We start from the raw sequence: 9,223 nt of genomic DNA on the forward strand, positions 1-9,223 counted from the left end.
ATCTTCATCTTTGTGCAGATATACTAACTGCGAAGGACTTTAAACAGATATTAAAGCAGCGGAAGCCTGATAGGCCCCAACAGGGGTAACATGTGGCCAACAGAGAGGTGTTTAAAAGTTTAAAAAAAATGCATTTGATGAGTTACTGTACAACTCAGATTGTTCCCCAATTCAAACGACTTTCTCTTGCCCTGATTTTATTCCAAATTAATGAAGTTACATGATAAATAAAGCAATAGATCGCCATTATGGATAAATGCTACCAAATAAATAAACATTTAGAAAACCTGAAAACTTTCTAAAAATAAAAGCGCTGAACCAGCCAGCGTGCTAACATTGGCCACACACCAGCCTGAAATGGACAAAGGGCTATTCTTCCTTTGGCTGTGCTGGTGCTCCAGAGGGAGGAAAGGACAGTGACACTGAGTCTGTGCTGGGTGCCAGACCCACAGACAGGTGCCTTCACTCATTAGATCCAGCTCCAATTCAGCTGTCACTGTATTTTGTTATTTTACCGGGAGGAGGTGATCACCGGGTGACGGGCTATCGGGCCACAGAGTATTCACATCATATCAAAGTATCATCACTGCAGAGATCCCTTATTAATTGCCCAGGGGAAGATGTACCTTTACAAAGGAGAGGCTGAGAGGTCTTCCATCCACCACCACCACCAAGTCATCAACATTATTAACACTAATACTGTGGCAGCCTGATGTCACATGCCTCCGGGTGGAATGTAACATGAAATATACAGTGCCGCTTAGGGCATATTCTTGGCATAAAACAGGGTATCTGAATCTAATAACTGCCCCGGACCAAACTGCTCCAGCTGGGAGCAGTTATGAGAAAACAGGGGTCAGGGAAACAATTCAAACACCACAAGGAAATAACCAGACAACTCCTGAATGTGGGGCACTCCACGCAACAAGCAGCCAGGACTCTTCAAAAAGTCAGAAACATTAAAAACAAAAAAAAGGGGGTACGTGTATGTACAGGAGGAGATTCTTCTAGAAATAAAAAGTGACTGAAAACATAACCAACACAATGTGTGGACCTTGATTGGATCTTAGTTTTTAAAGACTCCAGCTATAAAAGACTTGTGACATTTGGGGAAATGTGACTATGGACTGGATATGAGGTGGTATCATGGAGTTATTATTAATTCTCAAGTGTGATGATGAAATTGTGGTTATGTGGGAGACTGTCCTTACGTTGGGGAGACTTAGCTGAAGTAGTCAGCAGTAAAGCGTGATGCTGATTGCAACTTACCTTCAAATGGCTCAGCCAAAAAAAAAAAAAGCATAAAGAGATAAAGCAAATGTGACAAAATGTGAACAACTGCTAGATCTAGGTAGACGGCAGACAGATATTCAGTGTATTATTTTCATCTTTTCTACGTTTGACATTTTTAGATATAAAAACCAGAATGGAGTGGGGGGAGGTGATCACAGGGAAGGTTGCGCCAACACCGGTCTATTCACACAGAGCACACAGGGAGGCCAGTTTACCCGCAGAAAACCCTAGAAACTCTCATTTAAGATATCAAAGCTGGGTGGACTGGTTTGTGATTTTACTCTGGATCGCAGGAAAAAAGCTATCACTTCTCAATGTCAGCAATGTTTTTGTAAAACATGGACACATTTTTCCCAGCTGGCTAGCCCCCATGTCTATAATAAAAACAGGCAGGCAGATTTATCCAAGCTCTCAAAATGCTTGTTTTATTAAAAACCAATTCTGTCTACACTTCAGCCCAGAACCCTGACTGTGCACGGTGAGGGCGGCTTGAGTTTGCTTTACATTCACATGTCCTGAGAGTAACCCCCAAATGCCAACACACACACTGGCCAACACGACCTTTGGCTGACAGCTGGGTGGCTACCCTGCACTGGAACGGTGTGCTGAGCTCTAGGACTGCTCAGCTCGGTTCTGCCGAGACCCTAGCTGGGCAACTTTGTCAAGTCACAGACTATACACAAAGCCACCAAAATGAGGAACTGCTTGGCAGGCAAACTGTGACAAAGCCCCCTTGTTTAAAGCATTTCTTTCTGCGCAGATACCTAGTAGACACTTCAGAAAATTCTAGGTGGAAAGTATCTTCATAAGCTTGACTCTGAATATGTTTTCCTTTCCTTGCGTACGCAGGCCACCTTAGCTGGCGCCTCTAGAAAGCCTGCCAACTCAACAAAGCGGTGCTGACACTGGGACATGCGTGTGGGTGGTGGCCTGTAACAGCCTGTGTGTTTATGCAGCATGAAGAACGGGCTACCATGCATGACCCGGCATATACGTTCTCAACGGCCTGGAAGAAGAGGGTCTATAAACCCAACACTGTAAAGCAAGAAGTCTATCAAAGCATCAGAATGAGAAATCCTTGCAGAACCAGAATCCTTTCCAGAGACATTAACATACATAAGTCATCTTCCTTCAGGACAACAGCCCCACAAGGTGAAAAAAACACAGCAATGTGTAAGTGGAGAAAAAAGTAATTTTTCTGGATAGAAAAAGGAACATAGAGACAGTCTGAGGAGTCACTGAAATCAGGGAGGTGAAGTAAGGAAAATTACCTCCCAGCTTGTCTGCAGGGAAGTGCGTTCATTCTACAGTCAGAGCTGGCCCAACAGGAAACAAGAGTATTTGCTGTCAGGACTGGGGAAGCATTCCAGAAGAGAGGCAGGGAGCCCACTGCCTCCAGGGCCACAGGTACTCGGAAGGGGGAAAGACCGTGACCTCAGAAACAGCCCCTGAAAGGATAGGGGTGTTTAAACTGCTCAGAACAGACTGGCTGGTATTTTAAATGTTTGAAGATGATAACAGAACTGAGGAAGGAGGGAGCGGCCTCACCTTAACATACTGACTTCCCTTTCTCAAGGGCTGCAAGGGGGAGCATCATTAGGGGAGCCTGGCCTTTACCACATGCCCCTCCTGGCAGCTCCGCCAGACTGAGAAGGCAGACTCTGACGGGGAGGACTAGAAGCCCAGGACAAAGCTAAATGGCTCACAGGTGTACTTCCTTACGGCTACCCCTCCATCCGTTTCCTCTTCCACCTTAGCGATTGCTTCTTCTTCCCAGCAGTTCTATTTCAACAGGACCAAGAAATCTGAGAGATAAGAAGGGCCTCACCCTGACTGCATCCCAGTCAGTGGGCTTCTCCTTGTCCAGCTCCTAGAATGCGATCGCCCTGGCCTGCCCTGTCTGCTTCTAGGCAGGGGGAGGAGGCTCTTGCTGTCACCTCCGTTTATGTGTCAGAGCAAACATGGCTCTAGCCTTTCCAATTCTTCCCCTCATCACTCCTACCCCACATCACCCCAGGACCCGCCAGCCATTTCCACAAGCTCCGTCCATGCCGAGCCTCACACTGAGCAAGAGACTGCTTTCTAGTCCAATCTCTGCACACAGAAAGTACCGACCACAGTGGGATTTGCACATGTGCTCACACTGACGATTAAGTAAAGAAGTGAGTATGTCCCTGAAGACTCCACTCTGAACACATTCACCCCAGCACACTTCTCAGCTGCGAGCAACTCTGCCCTGTCATAATCGCATTTCCTTCTCTGAATCACAAGTGTCAAACCCTGGGGGACAAGCTGGGCCATCAGCATCAATCAAACCCATGGAAACAGCCAGAGCGAGGCTAAGAAACCTCAGGTTAGGGAGCAAAATAAAAATGTAACCTGCAGTTCCTTCAGAGAGAAAGGAAGGGTGTCTGGAGGAGAGAGAGGCAGGAGGGGTGTGAAGACCCACCACCATGTGTTGCAAACACACACATAAGTACATGTGCTCAAGTCAGCAGCGGATTTTGGCTAAGTTGTCACAAATTGTTACTGTGGGAACAAGCGGGTAGTTGTTTAGCAGAGAAAAAGCAAGGCAAGTTGGAACTAAAAAGGAAAGAAAAAGAGGCAAACATAGACAGGTGGGCGCTTGTAAGACTTATCAAGGCCAGGCCACCGGAAAAAAAGCGGTATCCATCATCAGAGCCTCTTTAGGGTTACCTAAAGCCTGAGAGCATTCGCTCAAAGAAACCCCGAGTTATAAACAAGCAAGGTGGCCACTGCAGCAACTGAGCCCTAAAAGACACAGGGACACAGTGCAGGGTCCCTCCTGAGTACCCCCAAAGCATACTTTCTGCAGGAACGCTCCATGCTGCCCACACAAGCACAGCGGGGAAGCTTTGAGAGCAAGTCAGTTTTGGAATTAATGACTCTGCATGATTATAACCTTTCCTCCCCTCTAAAACCCAATCACAAGGGCACTCCTAGGCTTATATGCTGAACAAAACTTCCTGTTACGTTAAGAAGAGAAGGATGTACACGAAGAAAAACAGAAACCCCTACCTCACAGCTCACATGACAACAGGATGAAGGCTTCCTTCTCTATTCAGCCACTAGGTTGCCTAGGTTTCGTGGAAAAGGAAACTTAACATATAAAGAATGAAAGTGGGTTGGGAAAGGAAACAGCCAGGGAAGGTACAGAGGCAGCTTATTAGGAAAGCTTGGGACAGAGACGGAACAGGTGGGCCTGTTCCGGAAGAAAGGAGAGGCAGGCGATCTTGGGAAGAAGGCAGTCTAGGTGGTCCTGTCCCGAAAAAGGGGAAAATAGAGCTGAGGGAGAAGGGCCGAGGAGAGGGAGGCGGGGACTGGGAATCGGAAGGCAGGGTCCTAACACTGCAGGTGTTGAGAGGGATGCAAAGTGGCAGGATTTAAATGTGAACAGGTGAATTCTTGAAGAGAAGGCGCAGAAAAGAGCTCAGCACCCCACTGGGGATTGAGGGATGGGGGTTCTAAGCACGAAGAGCCCCTGAGACGGGGCGGACCAGGGGATGTCACCCTTGGGGGTCATGACTCCAGGCTGGGAAGTGGGGTAACAATTGGAAATGGCAAGGTGGGAGGTGGGCGAGTTTCAGGCTGGCGCCTCAGAAGACAGACGTTTAAGGTGGACAGGGGAAGAAGGGTCACTCCCGGCTGGAGGCGAGGGGCTCAGAGTCGGCGCACCCCTAGTGTGGGAATGCCCAGCCTGGGTTTGCGGGGAGGAAGGATTCGGGTCCCCAGGCCGGAACTCTCCGCGCAGGCCTCCGGGGGGGATGGGGGGTCCCCAGACTCAGCATTCGCGTGCTGGAGGCCTCCACGCCGAGCAGCCCTGCAGTAAGACGCCGAAGCCTACCGCCTGCGCGCGGCTCTCGCTGCGGTCCGCCCGGCAGTCCGCGGCTCGCGCTCCCGGCGGGGCCCCGCATGGCAGGCCTGGCGGGAGGGGCGCGGGGCCCAGGGCCCGCCGGCCTCGCTGCCTCCGGGGCCGCGCCGCCAAACCCGCAGCCGGGAGCCCGAGCCGGTATCTCCGCCCGCGGCCGACTCCGCGCCGCGCCTTTTTTTTTTTTTTTTTTTTGCCACCAGGAAAATTTATTTACTTCCTGGATTATGTTCTAAATAAAAAGATTATTACATGTTCTGCACATAATAATTTTTTTTAACTTCTTTAGAAACATCGTTCGCAATTTGCTCCACCTGCAGAATTAGATACCCTCACTCAGAATAGAGGTAGATTTCATGGAGTCATAGCAGTAAAAATTTGTTCAAAGGGTATTTTAAAGTTCTTTGTCTGTGTTGGCAATACATTTCTCCTTTTCTGTACTCCCTCTTCATGTTTTTGGTGATTCTGTTTGACTTTTGTTTGAAGTTCAGGAGCACAAGTGCTGGTTTGTTACATAAACTTGTGTCTTGTAACATGACACGTAAACTTGGATGTACATAAGCTTGTATCTTGTGAATATTAAAAACACATGTGAACTTTGAAACTTTAAGAATGTTGAGATCAATACAGAAGAATATAATTATGATGTCATTATAGTCTATAATATCTTTAATATTCAAAACATTGTTTATGTGTTATGTGGAATAAGTATAACTTTTTTTAAAGGTAAGAACTTCCAGCCCCGAGCTCTGTTACTGAAGAAGTCAGCATGATGAAAATGATTCAACATGACCATTTGAGTAAATATCCAAATTGAATAGAAAGAAATTGTGTGGCAGTTATCAGCATAACTAAATCATGAAACTGGATTTAAAGAATGTATAATTATTTATTACACATATATAATTTGTGTACATTTATCTGTACAGAATGCATATGGCCAGTGTATAAATAGTTATGTGTATTAGTCCCTTTGAAAGCTGTTCCAATGTAGAAGTAGAGGGAAATATGCCTGAATGAAATAAGTTCGAGAGCAAATGAGAGTAAAGTCATTGAAGACAAATACTTTGAGAAAAACAGCTAAAAAGGAGAAAAGGGGTTTAGATGGAGGCCAATTGGGGTAAAGAAAGTTGTTGGTTGTTTCACATTAAATGAAATAACTTTATTTTGTTGCTTTTTGATCTGGAGGACTTGGTGGAGGAATTGAAATCTCAGATGCAGTAAAAGAAGCAAGAAAATTGCCGGAATCATAGGCACCCGTAGATAGCAGGTGTGATGATTAATATGGAGTGTCAACTTGATTGGATTAAAGGATGCAAAGCATTGTTCCTGGGTGTGTCTGTGAGGGTGTCACCAAGGGAGATGAACAGTTGAGTCAGTGAAGTGGGAGCGGCAGACCCACCCTCCACCTGGGTGGGCAACCTCTAATCAGCTGCCGGCGCAGCTACGGTTAAAAGCAGGCAGAGGAACGTGAACCGGCTAGACTGGAGGAGTCTTCTGGTCTCCATCTTTCTCCCGTGTTGGATGCTTCCTTCCCTGAAACCTCAGACTCCAAGTTCTTCGGCTTTTGGTGGACTCTTGGACCTACACCAGGGGTTTGCCAGGGGCTCTCAGGCCTTCGGCCGCAGACTGAAGCCTGCACGATTGGCTTCCCCACTTTTGGGATTTGGGGGCTCAGATTTGCTTTCTTGCTCCTCAGCTTGCAGACAGCCCATCGTGGCACTTCACTTTGTGAGCGTGTGAGTGAATCCTCTTTAATAACTCCTTTTTATATATGCACTTATCCTATTAGTCCTGTCCCTTTAGAGAATCCTAGGACAACAGGACACAGGACCTAGTCACAGTAGAAGGGTGGACATTATTCAGAAGCGAAGACAGTTCACCCATATGACAAGGAGAGAGAACAGAATGTAGGTGTAGATACATGAAGGTGAGCAGATGTAGCTACTGCAGATTTTGAAGGTCTTGTCAAATCACCACTTTGCTTTTTTTTTTTTTTTTTTTTTTTTTTTGGGAGGGGGATTTTCGCTCTTGTTACCCAGGCTGGAGTGCAATGGCGCGATCTCGGCTCACCGCAACCTCCGCCTCCTGGGTTCAGGCAATTCTCCTGCCTCAGCCTCCTGAGTAGCTGGGATTACAGGCACGCGCCACCATGCCCAGCTAATTTTTTGTATTTTTAGTAGAGACGGGGTTTCACCATGTTGACCAGGATGGTCTCGATCTCTTGACCTTGTGATCCACCCGCCTCGGCCTCCCAAAGTACTGGGATTACAGGCGTGAGCCACCGCGCCCGGCCAAATCACCACTTTTCTTACAAGTGAAATAGAAAATAAAGTCATCAGCAAAGAGTGAAAATGGGAAGGAGAGAAAATAAATATAAACTGTTCCTCTGGGAGAGGGTGAGAGTGAATGGAGCGGGGAATATTATTTTTTTCTGGGAAATATAAAGACATAAGTTTTGTGATCAGGAATTTAAGTTGACACAAATCAACCTGATTCCCTCTTAGTTATTCTATTTTAAATTTCAGTTTTACTTATTAAAAAATCTGAACATAATGTCCATAATTATAGTATCATACAGAAGAGCTTCACTGCCCTAAAATTCCTCTGAGCTCCACCTTCTCATGCCTCTGTCCCCCATAACTCCTGGCAACCACTGATTTTTTTAACTGTCTCCATAGTTTTGCCTTTCCCAGATTGTCAGGTAGTTGGAATCATACAGTATATAGCACTTCCTGATTGGCTTCACTCAGAAACATGTATTTGAGATTCCTTTATGTCTTTTTATGGCTTGATAGGTTATTTATTTTTAATACCGGGTAATATTTCATTATTTGGATGTATTACAATTTATCCATTTACCTAATGAAGAACGTCTTGGTTGATTCCAAGTTTGGCAATTATGAATTAGGCTGCTCTAAACTTCTTGTGCAAGATTTTCTGTGGATGTTGTTTTCAGTTTCTTTGGGTAAATACCAAGGAGCAGGATTGCTAGATTCGATGATAAGAGTATGCTTCATTTTATAAAAAGCTGAGGAACTGTCTTTCTGAGTGACGTAACATTTGCATCCCTACTGGCATCAGCAGCATTGGTGCTGTCTGCTTTTCATATTCATCAGGCTTCATCTTACCTACTTTTAAAATGAAAGTCTTCAGTTCATCCCCTGCTTTGTTCTTAAAACAATCTTGAATGAGTTCCTTAAAGTCCAAAAATCTCCGGAAAATAAAAGTGTTAACTATACATTGAGAGCTGAAGGTCGCAGAGCAAAGGAGTGACACTAAATTGGTGATGATATAAAAACCTCAGCTGAAAAAATCTAATAGCTAAAGAAGAGGTATGATATTTTCATGTATAGTTCTTCTCTTTAACATGTGTAAACTTAAGAGAGTCTGAAGTATTGTATTCTTAGGAAAATTAGAGCACTTCAAAAAACTGTTGTTTATAATGTTTAGAAATTTAGACCTAACATTTTCATGGTAGACGTAGCTAAACAGAGCCATTTATCGCTAGCCTGTTGTACACATGTTTTAGACAGATTTATTATATTATAAACTACTAAAAACATAATAAAATAGTATAAAACTACTTTGAGGAGGTATCTAATAAAAATGAGATAATTCCGGATATCTATTATCCACACTCAGTTTAGAATACTAATAGGGTAATGCAAATCACTGGTATGTAAAACAACTCACAGTGGTTAAGAAGCATAAAAATACAGGTGGCAAATTTTAGTAAAAATATTAACATTCATTAATGAGCTCATGAAATCAAATGATTAAAACCAAAGCACTTCAGTATCTGGAAGTTTGTTTTAAAGGGTTTTTTGTGTGTGCATTTTGTTTTGTTTCTTGCCAGCAGACTTCTCCTTATTAAGACAGCAGCCACAGGCCAATGAAAATTGGAATGAATAATGTTATATACAGACATTTTATAGAGTCAAATATTAATGTTTATAATTTGTCACTGTAAATTACTCACAGAAATAAAGAAAAAACAAAGGGTGAATTGGAAAGGAAGGAAATATTAAGGGAAGTAGA

Source organism: Sapajus apella, unplaced genomic scaffold, assembly GCF_009761245.1.
Source record: "Sapajus apella isolate SASKATOON/1434 unplaced genomic scaffold, GSC_monkey_1.0 scaffold158, whole genome shotgun sequence".
Taxonomy (NCBI): Eukaryota; Metazoa; Chordata; class Mammalia; order Primates; family Cebidae; genus Sapajus; species Sapajus apella.